Here is a 22,692-nt window from a genome sequence, read left to right as displayed (position 1 = left end):
ACTTCTCTCCCCTTGAAGGGAAGACTGGCTTAGTAAAGTGTGGTGTCCTGAAATAAGCATTTTTCTCCCCTTGAAGGGAAAACTGGCTAGTAAAGTGTGGTGTCCTGCAATAAGCACTACTCTCCCCTTGAAGGGAAGACTGGCTAGTAAAGTGTGGAGTCCTGCAATAAGCACTTCTCTCCCCTTGAAGGGAAGACTGGCTAGTAAAGTGTAGTGTCCTGCAGTAAGCATTTCTCTCCCCTTGAAGGGAAGACTGGCTAGTAAAGTGTGGTGTCCTGCAATAAGCATTTCTCTCCCCTTGAAGGGAAGACTGGCTAGTAAAGTGTATTGTCTCGCAGTAAGCATTTCTCTCCCCTTGAAGGGAAGACTGGCTAGTAAAGTGTGGTGTCCTGCAATAAGCACTTCTCTCCCCTTGAAGGGAAGACTGGCTTAGTAAAGTGTGGTGTCCTGAAATAAGCATTTTTCTCCCCTTGAAGGGAAGACTGGGTAGTAAAGTGTGGTGTCCTGCAATAAGCATTTTTCTCCCCTTGAAGGGAAGACTGGCTAGTAAAGTGTTGTGTACTGCAGTAAGCATTTTTCTCCCCTTGAAGGGAAGACTGGCTAGTAAAGTGTGGTGTCCTGCAGTAAGCATTTCTCTCCCCTTGAAGGGAAGACTGGCTAGTAAAGTGTGGTGTCCTGCAATAAGCACTTCTCTCCCCTTGAAGGGAAGACTGGCTAGTAAAGTGTGGTGTCCTGCAATAAGCACTTCTCTTCCCTTGAAGGGAAGTCTGTCCAGAAAAGTGTGGATTCCTGCAATAAGTACTTCTCTTCCCTTGAAGGGAAGACTGACTACTAAAATGTGGTGTCCTGCAATAAGTACTTCTCTTCCCTTGAAGGGAAGTCTGGCTAGGAAAATGTGGTGTCCTGCAATAAGAACTTCTCTTCCCTTAAAGGGAAGTCTGTCCAGAAAAGTGTGGTGTCCTGCAATAAGCACTTCTCTCCCCTTGTAGGGAAGACTGGCTAGTAAAGTGTGGTGTCCTGCAATAAGCACTTCTCTCCCCTTGTAGGGAAGACTGGCTAGTAAAATGTGGTGTCCTGCAATAAGCATTTCTCTCACCTTGAAGGGAAGACTGGCTAGTAAAATGTGGTGTCCTGCAATAAGAACTTCTCTTCCCTTAAAGGGAAGTCTGTCCAGAAAAGTGTGGTGTCCTGCAATAAGTACTTCTCTTCCCTTGAAGGGAAGACTGTCCAGAAAAGTGTGGTGTCCTGCAATAAGCACTTCTCTCCCCTTGAAGGGAAGATTGGCCAATAAAGTGTAGTGTCCTCCAGTAAGCATTTCTCTCCCCTTGAAGGGAAGACTGGCTAGTAAAGTGTGGTGTCCTGCAATAAGCACTTCTCTCCCCTTAAAGGGAAGACTGGCTAGTAAAGTGTAGTGTCCTGTAGTAAGCATTTCTCTCCCCTTGAAAGGAAGACTGGCTAGTAAAGTGTGGTGTCCTGCAATAAGCATTTCTCTCCCCTTGAAGGGAAGACTGGCTAGTAAAGTGTGGAGTCCTGCAATAAGCAATTCTCCCCCCTTGAAGGGAAGACTGGCTAGTAAAGTGTGAAGGCTGGCAATAATAGGTCCCCTCCCTCTGAAGGCAGTGCTTTACTCTTTCGTCTTTACAGCAGAACTTCCAGGCATCCCTTCTTCGACACCTGCATTCACTTTCTATTCAATCCATCCAGCAAGTGGACTGCACAGAAATGGCCAGGGAAGTCTTGGTCCTTGATTTCAGAGGTGCAGCAGACCATCATCCTGGGACAGAGGAGTGAAAATCTACATTTTATTTTTTAATTTATTGCACTTATATACCACTCCCATAGCAAGGGCTCTCTGGGCGGTTTACAGAAATTCTAAAATTAAGGAAAAAACGAGTATACAAAATTTAAATTCTAAAACACAGAACATACCCACATAAAGAATTAAAAACGGTAAATCAACAAATGAAAGGGAAAAAAGCACAAAAACAAGTGCAATCAAAGCCAGTGTAATTCTTCTGCCAAGACTCTCGTTCACGCACTGGTTATCTCTCGGCTGGACTACTGCAACCTTCTTCTCTCTGGCCTTCCTTTGTCTCACATCAGTCCGCTGGTCTCTGTCCACCACTCTGCCGCTAAGATCATCTTCCTGGCCCGCCGCTCTGACCATGTCACTCCACTTCTGAAATCTCTTCATTGGCTTCCAATTCACTCCAGAATCCAATATAAACTTCTCCTGCTGACCTTCAAGGCTCTTCACGGTCTAGCTCCTCCCTATCTCTCCTCTCTCATCTCACACTATCGCCCCGCTCAGGCTCTCCGCTCCTCTGATGCCATGCTTCTCGCCTGCCCAAGGACCTCCACTTCCCTTACTCGGCTTCGTCCTTTTTCTTCTGCTGTCCCTTACGCCTGGAACGCTCTTCCAGAACACTTGAGAACTACAAACTCAATCACTGCTTTTAAAACTCAGCTAAAAACTTTTCTTTTCCCTATAGCCTTCAAATATTGAGTTTGTTCTGACTCTATACTATTAGCTTTACCCTACCCGGTGCCTGTTTACACTTCCCTGTGCCTGTTTGCATTCTCCTTCCCTCTTTATTGTTAACTACAACTTATTAGATTGTAAGCCTATGCGGCAGGGTCTTGCTATGTACTGTGTTATCTGTACAGCACCATGTACATTGATGGTGCTATATAAATAAATAATAATAATAATAATAATAATAATAATAATAATAATAATATATTGCTTAGAGAGATGGACTGACTTACCTCGAAGGATTTTTTTTGAGGATCAGATGGAGAGGAAGACGACGATGTAAGATGCCTCGCTTTCCTTGGAAGCGTTAAAAAGCAAAGCCCACCCCATAAATGGGAGTGAGAGGGGGACACTGGCCAGTAAAGTGTGGAGTCCTGCAATAAGCACTTCTCTCCCCTTGAAGGGAAGACTGGCTAGTAAAGTATAGTGTCCTGCAGTAAGCATTTCTCTCCCCTTGAAGGGAAGACTGGCTAGTAAAGTGTGGTGTCCTTCAGTAAGCATTTCTCTCCCTTTGAAGGGAAGACTGGCTAGTAAAGTTTGTTGTCCTGCAATAAGCACTTCTCTCCCCTTGAAGGGAAGACTGGCTAGTAAAGTGTGGTGTCCTGCAATAAGCACTTCTCTCCCCTTGAAGGGAAGACTGTACAGAAAAGTGTGGTGTCCTGCAATAAGCACTTCTCTCCCCTTGAAGGGAAGACTGGCCAATAAAGTGTAGTGTCCTCCAGTAAGCATTTCTCTCCCCTTGAAGGGAAGACTGGCTAGTAAAGTGTGGTGTCCTGCAGTAAGCATTTTTCTCCCCTTCAAGGGAAGACTGTCTAGTAAAGTGTGGTGTCCTGCAATAAGCACTTCTCTCCCCTTGAAGGAAAGACTGGCTAGTAAAGTGTGGTAGCCTGAACTAAGCACTTCTCTTCCCTTGAAGGGAAGTCTGGCTAGTAAAGAGTGGTGTCCTGCAATAAGCACTTCTCTCCCCTTGAAGGGAAGACTGTCCAGAAAAGTGTGGTGTCCTGCAATAAGCACTCGTCTCCCCTTGAAGGGAAGACTGTCCAGAAAAGTGTGGTGTCCTGCAACAAGTACTTCTCTTCCCTTGAAGGGAAGACTGGCTAGTAAAGTGTGGTGTCCTGCAATAAGCACTTCTCTCCCCTTGAAGGAAAGACTGGCTAGTAAAGTGTGGTGTCCTGCAATAAGCACTTCTCTCCCCTTGAAGGGAAGACTGCCTAGTAAAGTGTGGTGTCCTGCAGTAAGCACTTCTCTCCCCTTGAAGGAAAGACTGGCTAGTAAAGTGGTGTCCTGCAATAAGCACTTCTCTCCCCTTGAAGGGAAGACTGCCTAGTAAAGTGTGGTGTCCTGCAGTAAGCACTTCTCTCCACTTGAAGGAAAGACTGGCTAGTAAAGTGTGGAGTCCTGCAGTAAGCATTTCTCTCACCTTGAAGGGACGACTGGCTAGTAAAGTGTGGAGTTCTGCAATAAGCACTTCTCTCCGCTTGAAGGGAAGTCTGGCTAGTAAAGTGTGGTGTCTTCGAATAAGCATTTCTCTCCCCTTGAAGGGAAGACTGGCTAGTAAAGTGTAGTGTCCTGCAGTAAGCATTTCTCTCCCCTTGAAGGGAAGACTGGCTAGTAAAGTGTGGAGTCCTGCAATAAGTAATTCTCTCCCCTTGAAGGGAAGACTGGCTAGTAAAGTGTATTGTCCTGCAGTAAGCATTTCTCTCCCCTTGAAGGGAAGACTGGCTAGTAAAGTGTGTTGTTCTGCAATAAGCACTTCTCTCCCCTTGAAGGGAAGACTGGCTAGTAAAGTGTTGTGTCCTGCAATAAGCACTTCTCTCCCCTTGAAGGGAAGACTAGCTGGTAAAGTAAAGTCTGGTGTCCTGCAATAAGAACTTCTCCACCCTTGAAGGGAAGACTAGCTGGTAAAGTAAAGTCTGGTGTCCTGCAATAAGAACTTCTCTTCCCTTAAAGGGACGTCTGTCCAGAAAAGTGTGGTGTCCTGCAATAAATATTTCTCTTCCCTTGAAGGGAAGACAGGCTAGTAAAGTGTGGTGTCCTGCAATAAGCATTTCTCTCACCTTGAAGGGAAGACTGGCTGGTAAAGTGTGGTGTCCTGCAATAAGCACTTCTCTCCCCTTGAAGGGAAGACTAGCTGGTAAAGTAAAGTCTGGTGTCCTGCAATAAGAACTTCTCCACCCTTGAAGGGAAGACTAGCTGGTAAAGTAAAGTCTGGTGTCCTGCAATAAGAACTTCTCTTCCCTTAAAGGGACGTCTGTCCAGAAAAGTGTGGTGTCCTGCAATAAATATTTCTCTTCCCTTGAAGGGAAGACAGGCTAGTAAAGTGTGGTGTCCTGCAATAAGCATTTCTCTCACCTTGAAGGGAAGACTGGCTGGTAAAGTGTGGTGTCCTGCAATAAGCATTTCTCTCCCCTTGAAGGGAAGTCTGTCCAGAAAAGTGTGGTGTCCTGCAAAAAGAACTTCTCTTCCCTTGAAGGGAAGTCTGTCCAGAAAAGTGTGGTGTCCTGCAATAAGCATTTCTCTCCCCTTGAAGGGAAGTCTGTCCAGAAAAGTGTGGTGTCTTCGAATAAGCATTTCTCTCCCCCTGAAGGGAAGACTGGCTGGTAAAGTGTGGTGTCCTGCAATAAGCACTTCTCTCCCCTTGAAGGGAAGTCTGGCTAGTAAAGTGTGGTGTCTTCGAATAAGCATTTCTCTCCCCTTGAAGGGAAGACTGGCTAGTAAAGTGTAGTGTCCTGCAATAAGCATTTCTCTCCCCTTGAAGGGAAGACTGGCTAGTAAAGTGTGGTGTCCTGCACTAAGCACTTCTCTTCCCTTGAAGGGAAGACTGGCTAGTAAAGTGTGGTGTCCTGCAATAAGCATTTCTCTCCCCTTGAAGGGAAGACTGGCTTAGTAAAGTGTGGTGTCCTGAAATAAGCACTTCTCTCCCCTTGAGGGGAAGACTGGCTAGTAAAGTGTTGTGTCCTGCAATAAGCATTTCTCTCCCCTTGAAGGGAAGACTGGCTAGTAAAGTGTTGTGTCCTGCAGTAAGCATTTCTCTCCCCTTGAAGGGAAGACTGGCTAGTAAAGTGCGGTGTCCTGCAATAAGCATTTCTCTCCCCTTGAAGGGAAGATTGGCTAGTAAAGTGTTGTGTCCTGCAGAAGGCATTTCTCTCCCCTTGAAGGGAAGACTGGCTAGTAAAGTGTGGTGTCCTGCAATAAGCATTTCTCTCCCCTTGAAGGGAAGACTGGCTAGTAAAGTGTGGTGTCCTCGAATAAGCATTTCTCTCCCCTTGAAGGGAAAACTGGCTAGTAAAGTGTGGTGTCCTGCAATAAGCACTTCTCTCCCCTTGAAGGGAAGACTGGCTTAGTAAAGTGTGGTGTCCTGAAATAAGCATTTTTCTCCCCTTGAAGGGAAAACTGGCTAGTAAAGTGTGGTGTCCTGCAATAAGCACTACTCTCCCCTTGAAGGGAAGACTGGCTAGTAAAGTGTGGAGTCCTGCAATAAGCACTTCTCTCCCCTTGAAGGGAAGACTGGCTAGTAAAGTGTAGTGTCCTGCAGTAAGCATTTCTCTCCCCTTGAAGGGAAGACTGGCTAGTAAAGTGTGGTGTCCTGCAATAAGCATTTCTCTCCCCTTGAAGGGAAGACTGGCTAGTAAAGTGTATTGTCTCGCAGTAAGCATTTCTCTCCCCTTGAAGGGAAGACTGGCTAGTAAAGTGTGGTGTCCTGCAATAAGCACTTCTCTCCCCTTGAAGGGAAGACTGGCTTAGTAAAGTGTGGTGTCCTGAAATAAGCATTTTTCTCCCCTTGAAGGGAAGACTGGGTAGTAAAGTGTGGTGTCCTGCAATAAGCATTTTTCTCCCCTTGAAGGGAAGACTGGCTAGTAAAGTGTTGTGTACTGCAGTAAGCATTTTTCTCCCCTTGAAGGGAAGACTGGCTAGTAAAGTGTGGGGTCCTGCAATAAGCATTTCTCTCCCCTTGAAGGGAAGACTGGCTAGTAAAGTGTGGTGTCCTGCAATAAGCACTTCTCTCCCCTTGAAGGGAAGACTGGCTGGTAAAGTGTGGTGTCCAGTAATAAGCATTTCTCTCCCCTTGAAGGGAAGGCTGGCTAGTAAAGTGTGGTAGCCTGAACTAAGCACTTGTCTTCCCATGAAGGGAAGTCTGGCTAGTAAAGTGTGGTGTCCTGCAATAAGCACTTCTCTCCCCTTGAAGGGAAGACTGGCTTAGTAAAGTGTGGTGTCCTGAAATAAGCATTTTTCTCCCCTTGAAGGGAAAACTGGCTAGTAAAGTGTGGTGTCCTGCAATAAGCACTACTCTCCCCTTGAAGGGAAGACTGGCTAGTAAAGTGTGGAGTCCTGCAATAAGCACTTCTCTCCCCTTGAAGGGAAGACTGGCTAGTAAAGTGTAGTGTCCTGCAGTAAGCATTTCTCTCCCCTTGAAGGGAAGACTGGCTAGTAAAGTGTGGTATCCTGCAATAAGCATTTCTCTCCCCTTGAAGGGAAGACTGGCTAGTAAAGTGTATTGTCTCGCAGTAAGCATTTCTCTCCCCTTGAAGGGAAGACTGGCTAGTAAAGTGTGGTGTCCTGCAATAAGCACTTCTCTCCCCTTGAAGGGAAGACTGGCTAGTAAAGTGTGGTGTCCTGCAATAAGCACTTCTCTTCCCTTGAAGGGAAGTCTGTCCAGAAAAGTGTGGAGTCCTGCAATAAGCACTTCTCTCCCCTTGAAGGGAAGACTGGCTAGTAAAGTGTGGTGTCCTGCAATAAGCACTTCTCTCCCCTTGAAGGGAAGACTAGCTGGTAAAGTGTTGTGTCCTGCAGTAAGCATTTCTCTCCCCTTGAAGGGAAGACTGGCTAGTAAAGTGTGGTGTCCTGCAATAAGCACTTCTCTTCCCTTGAAGGGAAGTCTGTCCAGAAAAGTGTGGAGTCCTACAATAAGCACTTCTCTCCCCTTGAAGGGAAGACTGGCTAGTAAAGTGTGGTGTCCTGAAATAAGCACTTCTCTCCCCTTGAAGGGAAGACTGGCTAGTAAAGTGTTGTGTCCTGCAGTAAGCAGTTCTCTCCCCTTGAAGGGAATACTTGCTAGTAAAGTGTGGTGTCCTGCAATAAGCATTTCTCTCCCCTTGAAGGGAAGACTGGCTAGTAAAGTGTGGTGTCCTGCAGTAAGCATTTCTCTCCCCTTGAAGGGAAGACTGGCTATTAAAGTGTTTTGTCCTGCAATAAGCACTTCTCTCTCCTTGAAGGGAAGACTGGCTGGTAAAGTGTGGTGTCCTGCAATAAGCACTTCTCTTCCCTTGAAGGGAAGACTGGCTAGTAAAGTGTGGTGTCCTGCAATAAGCACTTCTCTCCCCTTGAAGGGAAGACTGTCCAGAAAAGTGTGGAGTCCTGCAATAAGCACTTCTCTTCCCTTGAAGGGAAGACTGGCTAGTAAAGTGTGGTGTCCTGCAATAAGCACTTCTCTCCCCTTGAAGGGAAGATTGGCTAGTAAAGTGTGGAGTCCTGCAATAAGCACTTCTCTCCCCTTGAAGGGAAGACTGGATTAATAAAGTGTGGTGTCCTGAAATAAGCATTTCTCTCCCCTTGAAGGGAAGACTGGCTAGTAAAGTGTGGTGTCCTGCAATAAGCATTTCTCTCCCCTTGAAGGGAAGATTGGCTAGTAAAGTGTGGTGTCCTGCAGTAAGCATTTCTCTCCCCTTGAAGGGAAGACTGCCTAGTAAAGTGTGGTGTCCTGCAATAAGCATTTCTCTCCCCTTGAAGGGAAGACTGGCTAGTAAAGTGTGGTGTCCTGCAGTAAGCATTTCTCTCCCCTTGAAGGGAAGACTGGCTAGTAAAGTGTGGTGTCCTGCAATAAGTACTCCTCTTCCCTTGAAGGGAAGACTGGCTAGTAAAGTGTGGTGTCCTGCAATAAGCACTTCTCTCCCCTTGAAGGGAAGACTGGCTGGTAAAGTGTGGTGTCCAGCAATAAGCATTTCTCTCCCCTTGAAGGGACGGCTGGCTAGTAAAGTGTGGTAGCCTGAACTAAGCACTTCTCCTCCCATGAAGGGAAGTCTGGCTAGTAAAGTGTGGTGTCCTGCAATAAGCACTTCTCTCCCCTTGAAGGGAAGACTGGCTAGTAAAGTGTGGTGTCCTGCAATAAGTACTTCTCTTCCCTTGAAGGGAAGACTGGCTAGTAAAGTGTGGTGTCCTGCAATAAGCACTTCTCTTCCCTTGAAGGGAAGTCTGTCCAGAAAAGTGTGGTGTCCTGCAATAAGTACTTCTCTTCCCTTGAAGGGAAGACTGGCTAGTAAAGTGTGGTGTCCTGCAATAAGCACTTCTCTTCCCTTGAAGGGAAGTCTGTCCAGAAAAGTGTGGAGTCCTGCAATAAGCACTTCTCTCCCCTTGAAGGGAAGACTGGCAGTAAAGTGTGGTGTCCTGCAATAAGCACTTCTCTCCCCTTGAAGGGAAGACTGGCTTAGTAAAGTGTGGTGTCCTGAAATAAGCATTTCTCTCCCCTTGAAGGGAAGACTGGCTAGTAAAGTGTGGTGTCCTGCAATAAGTATTTCTCTCCCCTTGAAGGGAAGATTGGCTAGTAAAGTGTGGTGTCCTGCAGTAAGCATTTCTCTCCCCTTGAAGGGAAGACTGGCTAGTAAAGTGTGGTGTCCTGCAATAAGCACTTCTCTCCCCTTGAAGGGAAGACTGGCTGGTAAAGTGTGTTGTCCTGCAGTAAGCATTTCTCTCCCCTTGATGGGAAGACTGGCTAGTAAAGTGTGGTGTCCTGCAATAAGCATTTCTCTCCCCTTGAAGGGAAGACTGGCTAGTAAAGTGTGGTGTCCTGCAGTAAGCATTTCTCTCCCCTTGAAGGGAAGACTGGCTAGTAAAGTGTGGTGTCCTGCAATAAGCACTTCTCTCCCCTTGAAGGGAAGACTGGCTTAGTAAAGTGTGGTGTCCTGAAATAAGCACTTCTCTCCCCTTGAAGGGAAGACTGGCTAGTAAAGTGTGGTGTCCTGCAATAAGCATTTCTCTCCCCTTGAAGGGAAGACTGGCTAGTAAAGTGTGGTGTCCTGCAATAAGCACTTCTCTCCCCTTGAAGGGAAGACTGGCTGGTAAAGTGTGTTGTCCTGCAATAAGCACTTCTCTCCCCTTGAAGGGAAGACTGGCTGGTAAAGTGTGGTGTCCTGCAGTAAGCATTTCTCTCCCCTTGAAGGGAAGACTGGCTAGTAAAGTGTGGTGTCCTGCAATAAGTACTTCTCTTCCCTTGAAGGGAAGACTGGCTAGTAAAGTGTGGTGTCCTGCAATAAGCACTTCTCTTCCCTTGAAGGGAAGTCTGTCCAGAAAAGTGTGGAGTCCTGAAATAAGCACTTCTCTCACCTTGAAGGGAAGACTGGCTAGTAAAGTGTGGTGTCCTGCAATAAGCACTTCTCTCCTCTTGAAGGGAAGACTGGCTTAGTAAAGTGTGGTGTCCTGAAATAAGCACTTCTCTCCCCTTGAAGGGAAGACTGGCTAGTAAAGTGTGGTGTCCTGCAATAAGCATTTCTCTCCCCTTGAAGGGAAGACTGGCTAGTAAAGTGTGGTGTCCTGCAATAAGCACTTCTCTCCCCTTGAAGGGAAGACTGGCTGGTAAAGTGTGTTGTCCTGCAATAAGCACTTCTCTCCCCTTGAAGGGAAGACTGGGTGGTAAAGTGTGGTGTCCTGCAGTAAGCATTTCTCTCCCCTTGAAGGGAAGACTGGCTAGTAAAGTGTGGTGTCCTGCAATAAGTACTTCTCTTCCCTTGAAGGGAAGACTGGCTAGTAAAGTGTGGTGTCCCGCAATAAGCACTTCTCTTCCCTTGAAGGGAAGTCTGTCCAGAAAAGTGTGGAGTCCTGAAATTAGCACTTCTCTCACCTTGAAGGGAAGACTGGCTAGTAAAGTGTGGTGTCCTGCAATAAGCACTTCTCTCCTCTTGAAGGGAAGTCTGGCTAGTAAAGTGTGGTGTCCTGCAATAAGCACTTCTCTCCCCTTGAAGGGAAGATTGGCTAGTAAAGTGTGGTGTCCTGCAATAAGCATTTCTCTCCCCTTGAAGGGAAGATTGGCTAGTAAAGTGTGGTGTCCTGCTATAAGCACTTCTCTCCCCTTGAAGGGAAGATTGGCTAGTAAAGTGTGGTGTCCTGCAATAAGCACTTCTCTCCCCTTGAAGGGAAGATTGGCTAGTAAAGTGTGGTGTCCTGAAATAAGCACTTCTCTCCCCTTGAAGGGAAGACTGGCTAGTAAAGTGTGGTGTCCTGCAATAAGCATTTCTATCCCCTTGAAGGGAAGATTGGCTAGTAAAGTGTGGTGTCCTGCAGTAAGCATTTCTCTCCCCTTGAAGGGAAGACTGGCTAGTAAAGTGTGGTGTCCTGCAATAAGCATTTCTCTCCCCTTGAAGGGAAGACTGGCTAGTAAAGTGTGGTGTCCTCGAATAAGCATTTCTCTCCCCTTGAAGGGAAGTCTGGCTATTAAAGTGTGGTGTCCTGCAATAAGCACTTCTCTCCCCTTGAAGGGAAGACTGGCTTAGTAAAGTGTGGTGTCCTGAAATAAGCACTTCTCTCCCCTTGAAAGGAAGACTGGCTAGTAAAGTGTGGTGTCCTGCAATAAGCATTTCTCTCCCCTTGAAGGGAAGACTGGCTAGTAAAGTGTGGTGTCCTGCAATAAGCACTTCTCTCCCCTTGAAGGGAAGACTGGCTGGTAAAGTGTGTTGTCCTGCAATAAGCACTTCTCTCCCCTTGAAGGGAAGACTGGCTGGTAAAGTGTGGTGTCCTGCAGTAAGCATTTCTCTCCCCTTGAAGGGAAGACTGGCTAGTAAAGTGTGGTGTCCTGCAATAAGTACTTCTCTTCCCTTGAAGGGAAGACTGGCTAGTAAAGTGTGGTGTCCTGCAATAAGCACTTCTCTTCCCTTGAAGGGAAGTCTGTCCAGAAAAGTGTGGAGTCCTGAAATAAGCACTTCTCTCACCTTGAAGGGAAGACTGGCTAGTAAAGTGTGGTGTCCTGCAATAAGCACTTCTCTCCTCTTGAAGGGAAGTCTGGCTAGTAAAGTGTGGTGTCCTGCAATAAGCACTTCTCTCCCCTTGAAGGGAAGATTGGCTAGTAAAGTGTGGTGTCCTGCAATAAGCATTTCTCTCCCCTTGAAGGGAAGATTGGCTAGTAAAGTGTGGTGTCCTGCTATAAGCACTTCTCTCCCCTTGAAGGGAAGATTGGCTAGTAAAGTGTGGTGTCCTGCAATAAGCACTTCTCTCCCCTTGAAGGGAAGATTGGCTAGTAAAGTGTGGTGTCCTGAAATAAGCACTTCTCTCCCCTTGAAGGGAAGACTGGCTAGTAAAGTGTGGTGTCCTGCAATAAGCATTTCTATCCCCTTGAAGGGAAGATTGGCTAGTAAAGTGTGGTGTCCTGCAGTAAGCATTTCTCTCTCCTTGAAGGGAAGACTGGCTAGTAAAGTGTGGTGTCCTGCAATAAGCATTTCTCTCCCCTTGAAGGGAAGACTGGCTAGTAAAGTGTGGTGTCCTCGAATAAGCATTTCTCTCCCCTTGAAGGGAAGTCTGGCTATTAAAGTGTGGTGTCCTGCAATAAGCACTTCTCTCCCCTTGAAGGGAAGACTGGCTTAGTAAAGTGTGGTGTCCTGAAATAAGCACTTCTCTCCCCTTGAAGGGAAGACTGGCTACTAAAGTGTGAATGGTCGCAATAAGTGGTTCCCTCCCTCTGAAGGCAGCGCTTTCCTCTTACGTCTTTACAGCAAAACTTCCAGGCATCTTTTCTTCGGCACCTGCATTCACTTTCTAGTCAATCCGTCCAGCAAGTGGACAGCAGAGAAATGGCCAGGGAAGTCTTGGTCCTTGATTTCAGAGGTGCAGTAGACTATCATCCTGGGACAGAGAAGTGAAAATCTACAATTTATTTTTTTATCTATTGCACTTCTATACCGCTCCCATAGCTAGGGCTTTCTGGGCGGTTTACACAAATTCTAAAATTAAGATAAAATTAAGACAAAAACAATATAAATTCTAAAATTAAGATAAAAACGAGTATACAAAATTTAGAATTCTAAAACACAGAACATACACACATAAAGCATTAAAAACCATTAATCAACAAATGAGAAGGAAACAGAACACAAAAACAAGTGCAATCAAAGCCTGTGTAATATATTGCTTAGAGAGTTGGATCCAGTAAAGTGTGAAGTCCAGGAATAAGCACTTCTCTCTCCTTAAAGGGGAGTCTGGCTGGAAATAAGTGTTAAGGCCAGCAATAAGTTTTGCTCTCCCCTTAAAAGGGAGTCTGGCCAGTAACTGCGAACGCCGGAAATAAGGGGTCCCCTCCCTTTGAAGGCAGTGCTTTCCTCTCACATTGTTATATCAAAACTTCCAGGCAGCCCTTCTTTGGGAGCTGCATTGATTTTCCATTCAATCCATGTAGATAAGATGAAGAGGAGAATGACAATGATGCAAGCCACCTTGTTTTCCCTGCAAGAAGAAAAAAGCATATATACGTATGTAAACACATAATTCAATACAGCAGTGTCAAAACATTCAGCTCCATTTTCAGACATTGGAGGTTTTATACCTCATAGCTCAACCACCAGTTAAAATATCTTGACAATATACCAATATGTGCTCATTATATTGTCTTAATAATAATACATAACTTGTTAAACTAGAAATACGTTAATTCTTCATTTTAAAACTTCATGGTAATAACCCAGAGCAACAACAACAAAAGTTTAAATCTTACATCACATATCTAAAGCGGAAAGAGTTATAATCATATATATTCTTATGCTTTTTCTAATACTATATTAAACTTTTTAAAAAATCTCTTAAGATATTTTTCTTTGCTTCCAACAATTTATCAATAATTTAGTAAGGCTAATTTGACAGCTTGATAATAGAATACAAGATAAGAAAAACCCATATCCCCTCTTCCTATATTGTTATAACTTTCCTATCTTATATAAAATTTCAGCTACCAGCCTTTGTTTCTTCCTGATTAAAGGGATTTTAGTGCATCAGAGAATACTACTACTATTTACTTTGGGGTTTTCAAAAGACAGTATTAATTCTTAAGGAATAGAGACACTGTTGCTACTAACTATAAGCCTTAATGACTCATTTTACCTCAGGACTTATTCCCAAACCTTAACCTTAGATATACACCCACATCTAGCTCTAGGATAGTCTTCTTTTGACTCCCAAAGCACCTCTTGTTGTATTTCTGGCTGCTTGGACAATTTATTTGAGGTTTTGCTGCCTGCTTGTTTAACCCTCTTCTGGCAAGATCTCAGGGCCTAAGGAACTCTCTGCCACTGTAACTCCAAGTTCTACAAGTGGACCCTCCCCCCCCCCACCAAATCTCTTTAGAATTTCCTTTTATAAGAGACTTTGGCATGAGAGTCTCCAAAACTAGAGCCATGACGAACTATTAAACAATCCTATGCATGTTTAGCCAAAAAAATAAAAAAAGTCATAAAACTCCCAGTGATAATTCTTAAGGACACTGTCCCTATTAAAAGCCTCTTAAAGACTACGTTTACCTCAGGAAAAAAATCCCTAAACCTTTACGCTAGCCCAATATATCCGTAGTAGTCTTCTTCTGAATCTCAAAACTTCTCATATTGTATTGCTGGCTGCTTGGACCATTTATCTGGGTGTTTGCTGCTGCCTGCGTGTATAACCTTTTACCTCAGGAAAAAACACCCCTAAACCTTTAGCCAAATACACCCCATAACAGTCTTCTTCTGAATCCCAAAGCTTCTCCTATTGTATTTCTGGCTGCTCATGCCATTTATATGGGCGTTTGCTGCTGCCTGCTTGTATAACCTTCTTTTACCACAGGAAAAAAACACCCCCTAAACCTTTAGCCAAATACACTCCATAACAAGATTCTTCTGAATCCCAAAGCTTCTCTTATTGTATTTCTGGCTGCTTGAGCCATTTATCTGGGTGTTTGCCTCTGCCTGCTTGTATAAGCTTCTTTTAGGGCAGCTTTCTGGCATAATACAGCCACCCTACACCTGACCTTCACTAACTACCCATGGTTATCCCACAGGAATAGCTTAATATTCGAGGGGAATATTCAACAGAACCCTTAGTTTCATATTCAAGCCTCGGCTGTTGAGTTTCTCCTCAGTTTTCTTTCTGAAACTTCACCTACCAAAGAACACCCCTTCCCTCTCGCTGTCTAATCTCAGACTGACACCAAATGTCTTTTCCCGCTCTTTCCCACCTCATGGGAACGCCCAGCCAATCAGAACTGAATTTACCTGATCCAAGCCCCACCCAGAAATATTCAAATTATTTGTTTCTCTCTTCCCCCACTTCAGAACATCAATAAATAATTACTATAACAGGCTTTTGACAGAATATATATATATATATATATATATATATAATTTTCCAAAAGAAAGTCAACCAGAAGTATGAAAAAGAAAAGAAGTAAATAAAAAAGGGGAATATATTGAATTTAAATAAAATTATCCACAGAGGGTAGTACATAACATCTTTTAAATGCCTCCTGAAGACATGCCTTTTTTACACAGGCTTTCCCTGTTTTTTTAATGTAGCTAGTTTTATACTGCTTTTTTTAACTTCTTAATGATTTAAATTTATACTTGTTATAGTTTATGTTTTTTAATTGTGCATTGCTCAGAGAGCTTCAGCTGATGGGCAGTATAAAAATGTAATAAATAAATAAATAAATAAATAAATAAATTTAACCTCTATTCATATTTTTCACTTAGCATTACAGACCAAACTATATGAGGAGTTCATGGGCTGCTTAGAAGTTTCCTTTTATCATTCTTCTCTATATCAAACTAATATTTAGTCTCTTTTCCATAATCTGAGGAAAGGGTTTGGCATATACCACTGTGCATGATCCTGCTCAGTATATAAAATAAAAAATCCTGTCATGTTTTATAAAAGTCAGGTATTTTGACTTTGGCTAATTTTATGGCATTTACATTTAACGCTTGACATTCAAGTCAAATGATATTAACGGTAGTGCTGGGCATTCTGGCATTAGATGTTCATTAACAACAACAACCTGTATGCCACTTTCCCACAAAAATGGCCCCGAGTGGTTCACAATGCACAAACAACAGAAAAGCATTGTTTAAACAAAAAATCAAAACACCAGATCAGAATAATATAGTGATTAATACTTCTGCCTGTCAAGCAGGAGACCAGAGTTTAATTGCTTGCGTGGGAGAAGACTAAGGTTTTTTTAAATCCTTTTTAAAAGGATTTAATTTAATTCAAAATATATATTTTTACTCGAGGTCATTCCCATTTATATTATTTGTTAAACTCCTATGCCATAGGAACAACTCTGTGAAGTTGAAAAAATATGCATTTCTCCCCGTCGGGGAATCGAACCCCGGTCTCCCGCGTGACAGGCGGGGATACTTACCACTATACTAACGAGGAGCTGCTTCATTACGGTCCTTCCATAGAGCTCATGTAGCTGAGGTCAAATGGTGACGTAAACCTGAATGAATAAAGGCGAGGTGGGAACTGGGGTTAATGGAAGTGCGCGTGGCGATTTCTTGAGTAATACTGTAGACAGGATAAGAAAAGAACGCAGAAATTTAAAGAATAATTGTCAAATAGTTAACTGAAGTCGGAGGAGAAATTAGTATTTCTCGCACGGCCGAGAAAGGAAGCAATGTTAGGCGGCGGCGGCGGCTGTTGTTAGGCGGCTACTCAAGGAGGTGGGGCGAATTTATTGGAGTGAAGGTTTTTTTGAGGGATTCTTGGGGTAGTGGCTGCCGGAGGAACGGAAAAGGTGAGCAGGCAGGGAGGGAATACAAGGAAGAAATTATGGACTCTGACAGGGCTCAGAAACTGGGAGGGAGGAGGACGGGCCCACAACCGCCGCCCCCCTCCGAGATTATCTCTTCCGCCCTGCCCATATCTGGTGGAGAAACCCGCAACCGCTATACAGAGATTTGAATGTAATTAATGAGGTTTAGGTTGAGATATGTTTTTCACTCGCAGTTGTCTACTTTTTCCCGCGCTTCCCCCCCCCTTTTCCAACGTGTTTTTTTTTAAATCGAAAACCATTCAGCGAGTTCTATAGCTCTGCTTACCACAAGCCACCAGGACCTCGTGGCGCAACGGTAGCGCGTCTGACTCCAGATCAGAAGGCTGCGTGTTCGAATCACGTCGGGGTCAATGTTCTTTTTCCCACCCACTTTTACAACTCTTTAAATTGTTCTACATTTCCCTCTTTGGAAATATAAACTGCCAATCTTCACAATACGCAAAGGTGCACTGTGATACTTGTTCAATGAGACTACAGTATAATTTGAAAGCTGATTGCAGTCATGGCCAGTGCACCCACCAACATGAGCATTCCATACAAACCCCCCATCACATACAAACTCATTCTCATCTAGAGTTAGCATTCCAGCAGGGCACCTACCCATGATACCATATCTGCTAATTGCATGAATGGGCCAACAAGTGGCGTATGCACTTATATATGACAGGCAATGTGCGGGGAAAATACACACAAGTGTTACAGCTGCCATTACAGCTGTTTTGCAGCTAAGAGCCAGTGCAGATATTACTGCACACAACTAATCCAGTAAGGAACTGTCCATATGAGTGGTCTACTTGTTTGAGCAGTTTAACCAGGGTCAGCCTTAGAAGTGGGCAAGCTGGGACACAGCTTTATTTTGAGGCAACATTATCCAGCCCTTAGCACTTTGTACACATATGTATGGGCCTTTGTAGGGGGCAGCAGCAGGGCCCATAACATCAGACCTGCACCAGGGCCAACCCTCTTGGTGGCCCTGCAAAACTGACCATGGCATGGACCAAAGGCACTCTTCACCCGAGGCCCTATATATCCTAGGGCAGGCCATGAGTTTAGCATTTTAGGTAAGGATACATGAAAGACTGCAGTATCCCAGTCTGTGACTAGCAAAATCACACAATGCATTTTTTTTCTAGTAACACAAGCAGTTGGCCTTAGGATAACTAGCACCAGGGGCAAGGAGCACTTTCAGCTGTTAAAACATGCATGTTGAACCTTACAGGTAGATAAGTCATGGGGGGGGGGGGAGTGTCACAACTGGGAGGAGAAAAAACAATGTGCAGGGGAAATGTTGAGCAAAATTCCCATTCCATTGCCTGCCATAATCCCTCGCCTGGAACGCTCTTCCAGAACATTTGAGAACTTCAAGTTCAATCGCAGCTTTTAAAGCTCAGCTAAAAACCTTTCTTTTCCCTAAAGCTTTTAAAACTTGATTTTGCTCTGACTTTATACTGTTAGTTTTACCCTACCTTGTGCCTGTTTGGTGCATTCTCTTCCCCTCCTTATTGTTTTATTATGATTTTATCAGAATGTAAGCCTATGCGGCAGGGTCTTGCTATTTACTGTTTTACTCTGTACAGCACCATGTACATTGATGGTGCTATATAAATAAATAATAATAATAAATAATAATAATCATCCTTTAAATAATCTGGCATGGGACTATGCTACATACAATTGCACATGAAGCTAGCTAATGTCTTGAACCTCATAACTGGAATAAAACCCTACTTTTCAACTACACTAGTAATTAACCTAATCTAGTATTCACAAATATTTGTAGAGCTGCTGTGAAACACCAAGATTTATTATGCGAATAGAAGTTACTCTTCTGATCTGGTTTATGAGCTAGAAAAGCCTGATTTGGTTAAGCCTCTCAAGTAATCATTTCCAAACACAAGCGTACAAGCAAAATATAATAATACAGCCACACCTTTGTATTCATTTGCAAAGCCACAGCAGAGTTCCACATTATATACTACAATCTCGGAGGGCAGGGCAGTAGGGGAACCCTTCTCTAAAACAAGGTTTATATAATTGTATTCCTTGTTCCAGATTATTTTAGCACTGAAAATATTTTCTTACACAAGAGCTTTTGCGTGAAGAGTTACTAATTATATGAATTAGCATGCTTGTTGTTGTTGTACACATTCTGTAGCTTTGATACAGGAAACCTAGGTAAATTTTAGATGATCTTTCACTGGCAGTACAGATCCTGATTAATATGATGAGCACTTAATGAATGATTGACACAGCACAGAGCATTCTGAAAAAGAAACTGAACTCACTCCTGGAGGTTTTCTTTACAACACTGTTTATTTTGCTAGAGTGCCAAAAGGGGATTTTCTAGGAGCACGACAAACATGAACAAAATTTAAAGTAAAATACATAGCACATTGCCAAATAGCAAGCTTTTTATATTTTTCTGGTTTTAATTCTCTAAAATGTATGTTTAATAGCTGATAAAATAAATCAGAATTTAGTTTGTTTTTTGTCACCCAACATCTATCTTTTGAATACAGTTTGATAAGTAAAAAAATCAAAATATAACATGGGAGATCTAATTAGTGCTATAGCCAGTCTTCTTTCACAGGTGGGACTCTAAGAAATTGAATGGAAAATCAGTCGTTTCCTCATAATCAGCAGAAACTTCTAACATCTTGTTGTCAAGCCCAAATGTACCTGTATATTTGAGTGCCTGTGAGTTATTAGGATTGTAAATATATAAGTTGAATAAGAAAAAAGTTCAGATGGCTTTACTTATAACTGACACTTTCCTTAAATTGTTTAACTCTTGTTAACACCATTTTCTTCAAGTGTCACATAAACAGGATAAGGGTGTTAAAAAATTCTCCCCTGAGCTAGAGAGAATCTTGGGTGGGCAGAGGTGGCTGGGGCAAATTGCTAGAGCACTTCCCCTTTGAGGGTCATTGGGTTTCTGTTTTGTTTTTTTATACATTCCAAGTCTAAAAATACGTTCTTAGTATTTTAAGAGAAGCTGCCACATCACTAATAAAAAGCCTGTGTTCCAAAACAGTTGTAGTGGAAATTTTAACAGTTGTAGCAAAAAGGGAATTTCAGCAGAATTGTATGCTTGCAGCACCTGGTGAAATTTCCTCTTCATCACAACAGTTAAAGCTGCAGGAGCCCTGCCATCTTGATCAGATACAAAAGAGAGCAAGGCTCCTGCAGCTTTAACTGTTGTGCTGAAGAGGAAATATCATCAGGTGCTGAATGTATACGTACAAATGACACCAGCTGAAATTACCTTTTCTATATAACTGCTATGGATACAGGAGCCCTGTCCTCCTTTCCCTATGGTCAGCCTACTACTGTTTAGAGACCTAAACAGTATCAACCTGCCAGAATCCAGATAGAAAAGTACATGAAACAGCTTAACCAGAACTTCAGTTCTCTCTCCTGTGTCTTGAACAGGGACAACACATTCGAAAACATCATAATTACACTACATGTGTCAATCAGTTCACCAATGCAAGAATGCCTGTATTTTTTGAATGGCCATTGTTAATCAAGAAGTTATCACTCACTGTATTTTCTGCACTTCATTTCCCTCTGACCTGTTTAAATTCCTACCCACCTATCCCCAACCATGTGTATATATCCTGTAACTCAGAAAAAGTTAAAAGTTAAAGTCATGTATTTTTATTTGTTTATTACACACACACACACACACATATATATATTTCTGCCTTTTTTCCTCCAAAGAACCCAAGGCAGCTTACATGGTACTCCTCCTCTCCATTTTATCCTTACAATATACATGTAAGGTAGGTTAGGCTGAGAGTCAGGGACTGGCTCAGTCACCCAGTGAGCTTCATGGCTAGTGAACCTTAGAACCTGGATCTCCTGAGTCCCAGTCTGACACTCCAACTACTACACCAAACTGGCTTTCTGATAATTTGGGTTGTAGTCCATCAAAGGTTATGCTATAATAAAAGTGTTAATCTTTAATGTGCCACAAGACTCTCTTTTGTGTGTGTGTGTGTGTCTACAACAGAATAATGTCTACCAATTGGAAAAAAATGTTTATACCTGTCACCCTTGCCTGTGATAAAGATAATATTCTGAAATTACAGTGTATCATGGTTTGTGATGTTTTACTGGCATAGCAGTTAGTATACTTTTAAAATATACTTTTTGTCTTATGTGAACCACCCAGAGAGCTTTGGCTATGGGGTGGTATACAAATGCAATAAATAAAATAAATAAATAAAGATGCCTTTCAATTGAGCTGTTAATTTTTGCACAATACATTAGTCATAAAAGGACAATTGTTATCAATCCCTTTGTACAATATGTAAAATAGAAACATAGGAACTATTGCAGTTATATGAAGTCATTTTAATTTTAAATCCATCAATCAGATATAATTGTACAACAAATATGCACATGCAGTAGATAAGAACCTACACTGTGTGCTAATCTTGCAAATTCTTATTAGTCAATTACCTCATATAAACACCCAATGAAATGAATTTTGTGGGGATTTCTTATTTTCAATCTCAAAAATTAATCAATTGCAATAACAATGTGTTTTGTTTTGTTTAGAATCTCATCAAAACCAACACTGATAATTTCTAAACTGAGAGTACCAAGAAATTCATTTTTCTTTCATATTAGAGAAAATGTTTTGATCTCCCTTTCTCACATTCCTATGTTTAGAAATTCTAGAATAGTATTGCACAGAAAATACTTTTTGGCTTCTGCGTTCAGCATACTTCACATTTTTGGGCACATATTCAGCTCATTGCTCAACAGTTGAAATAGCTACACACAGTTCTATCTGTTGTCATAACAGGGCAATTCCATCAAGGTCTTCTCATGTCTGGACAAAGCTACAAGCACCTGGAAATGTCTCAAAATTATAGGAGTAGTAAGAATTCCAGATCATTTAGCCCCTGTGGACAGTGTCTTAAATTTAAAATCCACTCCATTTCTTTTCTCAGCAGCTGCTTCTCATCCTTGTAGTGTCTAAAACGTAAAAATCATTAAGAAATGTTTCTTTCCCCCAAAGTGGGATACAAGTGGAGCTCCTGATGTATTGTTTTTGAGATCACACAGGTATTCCCCTATTCATTTCTTAAGGGGTCTGATGGTTTTTCCCATGTAAATTTTTGGACACTTACATTGGATGGCGTAAATAACATAAACACTGCTGCAGGTTGAGAAATGTCTTAAAGTGTAGATTACATCATTGGATGGATTTTTGGATGTGGTGGTTCTGGATGTATATTTACAATAGCTAAAATGTCCCCTCGGTAAGCTTGCACCTGCTAAAATGTTAGGTAAGCACTCCTTACATCACTAAAATCACTCCTGACCAGCATTTCTCTGATATTCCTAGTTCTTCTAAAAGAAACCAAAAGCCCATCCTGACAACAGAGATCGTGTTGTAGAACATGTCAGTGCTTTCGTATACTCTCTTGTTAGATAGATACCCTATTTCTTCAATTCTAAGACACACTTTTTTCCCATATAAACATCTCTAAAAATGGGGTGCGTCTTAGAATCGCGGGTGTGTCTTAGGGTTTTTTTTTTCTGTTGGTGGTACTGAAATTAGTGTGAATCTTACAATCGATGGCGTCTTACAATCGAAGCAATACAGTAGTGACATAATTGAATGTTAAACTACAGTTGATCCGATTTGAGGATTTTTTTCCCTGTTCTCTCAAAAGATCAGCTTGTTGTTTTTGTCAGCCCTGTTAAAATTCTAGTAGATCACCCTTGACAGGTAACCGCAGTACCTCAGTTGTTTTGACAGTGCAAGAGATTCCTGTCTGAAATCCATGTCATTAGAGCAGTTACATCTGAGTGTTAAAAACTGCCTGTATGGGAGATTTTCCCATAGAGAAATATGGGGAGCAAATTAAAGCATACCTATCTATACAAAGCAATTGTTTGTATGCACTGCCCGGGAATCCATGTTGTTCTAACACCCTACACTTGCATCAGGGCAAAGCAAGAGATTGGCTGAGTTCGGACAACACGCTTAGCGTGCCATCCAAACTCAGCCATTGTATGTTCCATTATTTGCTTTGTTCACTTGTGCTGGAGGAAAATCCACTATTTTCTGAGTTTTTTCTTTGCTAGGATCACTGCCTAGAAAACCTTAAAGTATGTATTGTGTGGCTCTATTCTCCGCTTTTGATTTCTCCAGTTTGTTTCTATAGCCCCACACACAATGATTGCAAGAAAGAGACCTGCACATTGCATAGTAGAAACAAGACTTTCCAGATAGTCGTTTGGGAAATGTGAACCCTGGGCCTTAGCCCTCTCATCCCTTTTACAAAGTGTATCCTTAACACTATAAAATCTCTTTATTATCCAATACTTGAGGAAGATCACGGATAATCCTTAATTG

At 42.7% G+C, this 22,692-nt stretch overlaps 2 non-coding genes across 2 annotated transcripts; one reads left to right on the top strand and one right to left on the bottom strand.

The window, feature by feature from the left end:
• Nucleotides 1–15,844: 15,844 nt before the first annotated feature.
• TRNAD-GUC (transfer RNA aspartic acid (anticodon GUC)) lies at nucleotides 15,845–15,916 on the bottom strand. The gene has a single exon. It is a non-coding gene; the product is annotated as a tRNA-Asp (tRNA).
• A 675-nt stretch (nucleotides 15,917–16,591) lies between these two features.
• On the top strand, nucleotides 16,592–16,663 carry TRNAW-CCA (transfer RNA tryptophan (anticodon CCA)). The gene has a single exon. It is a non-coding gene; the product is annotated as a tRNA-Trp (tRNA).
• Nucleotides 16,664–22,692: the final 6,029 nt, after the last annotated feature.

This window comes from Elgaria multicarinata, chromosome 9 (assembly GCF_023053635.1).
Source record: "Elgaria multicarinata webbii isolate HBS135686 ecotype San Diego chromosome 9, rElgMul1.1.pri, whole genome shotgun sequence".
NCBI lineage: Eukaryota > Metazoa > Chordata > Lepidosauria > Squamata > Anguidae > Elgaria > Elgaria multicarinata.
Note: the sequence above shows the minus strand (reverse complement) of the source record. Positions and strands in the feature narration are given on the sequence as shown.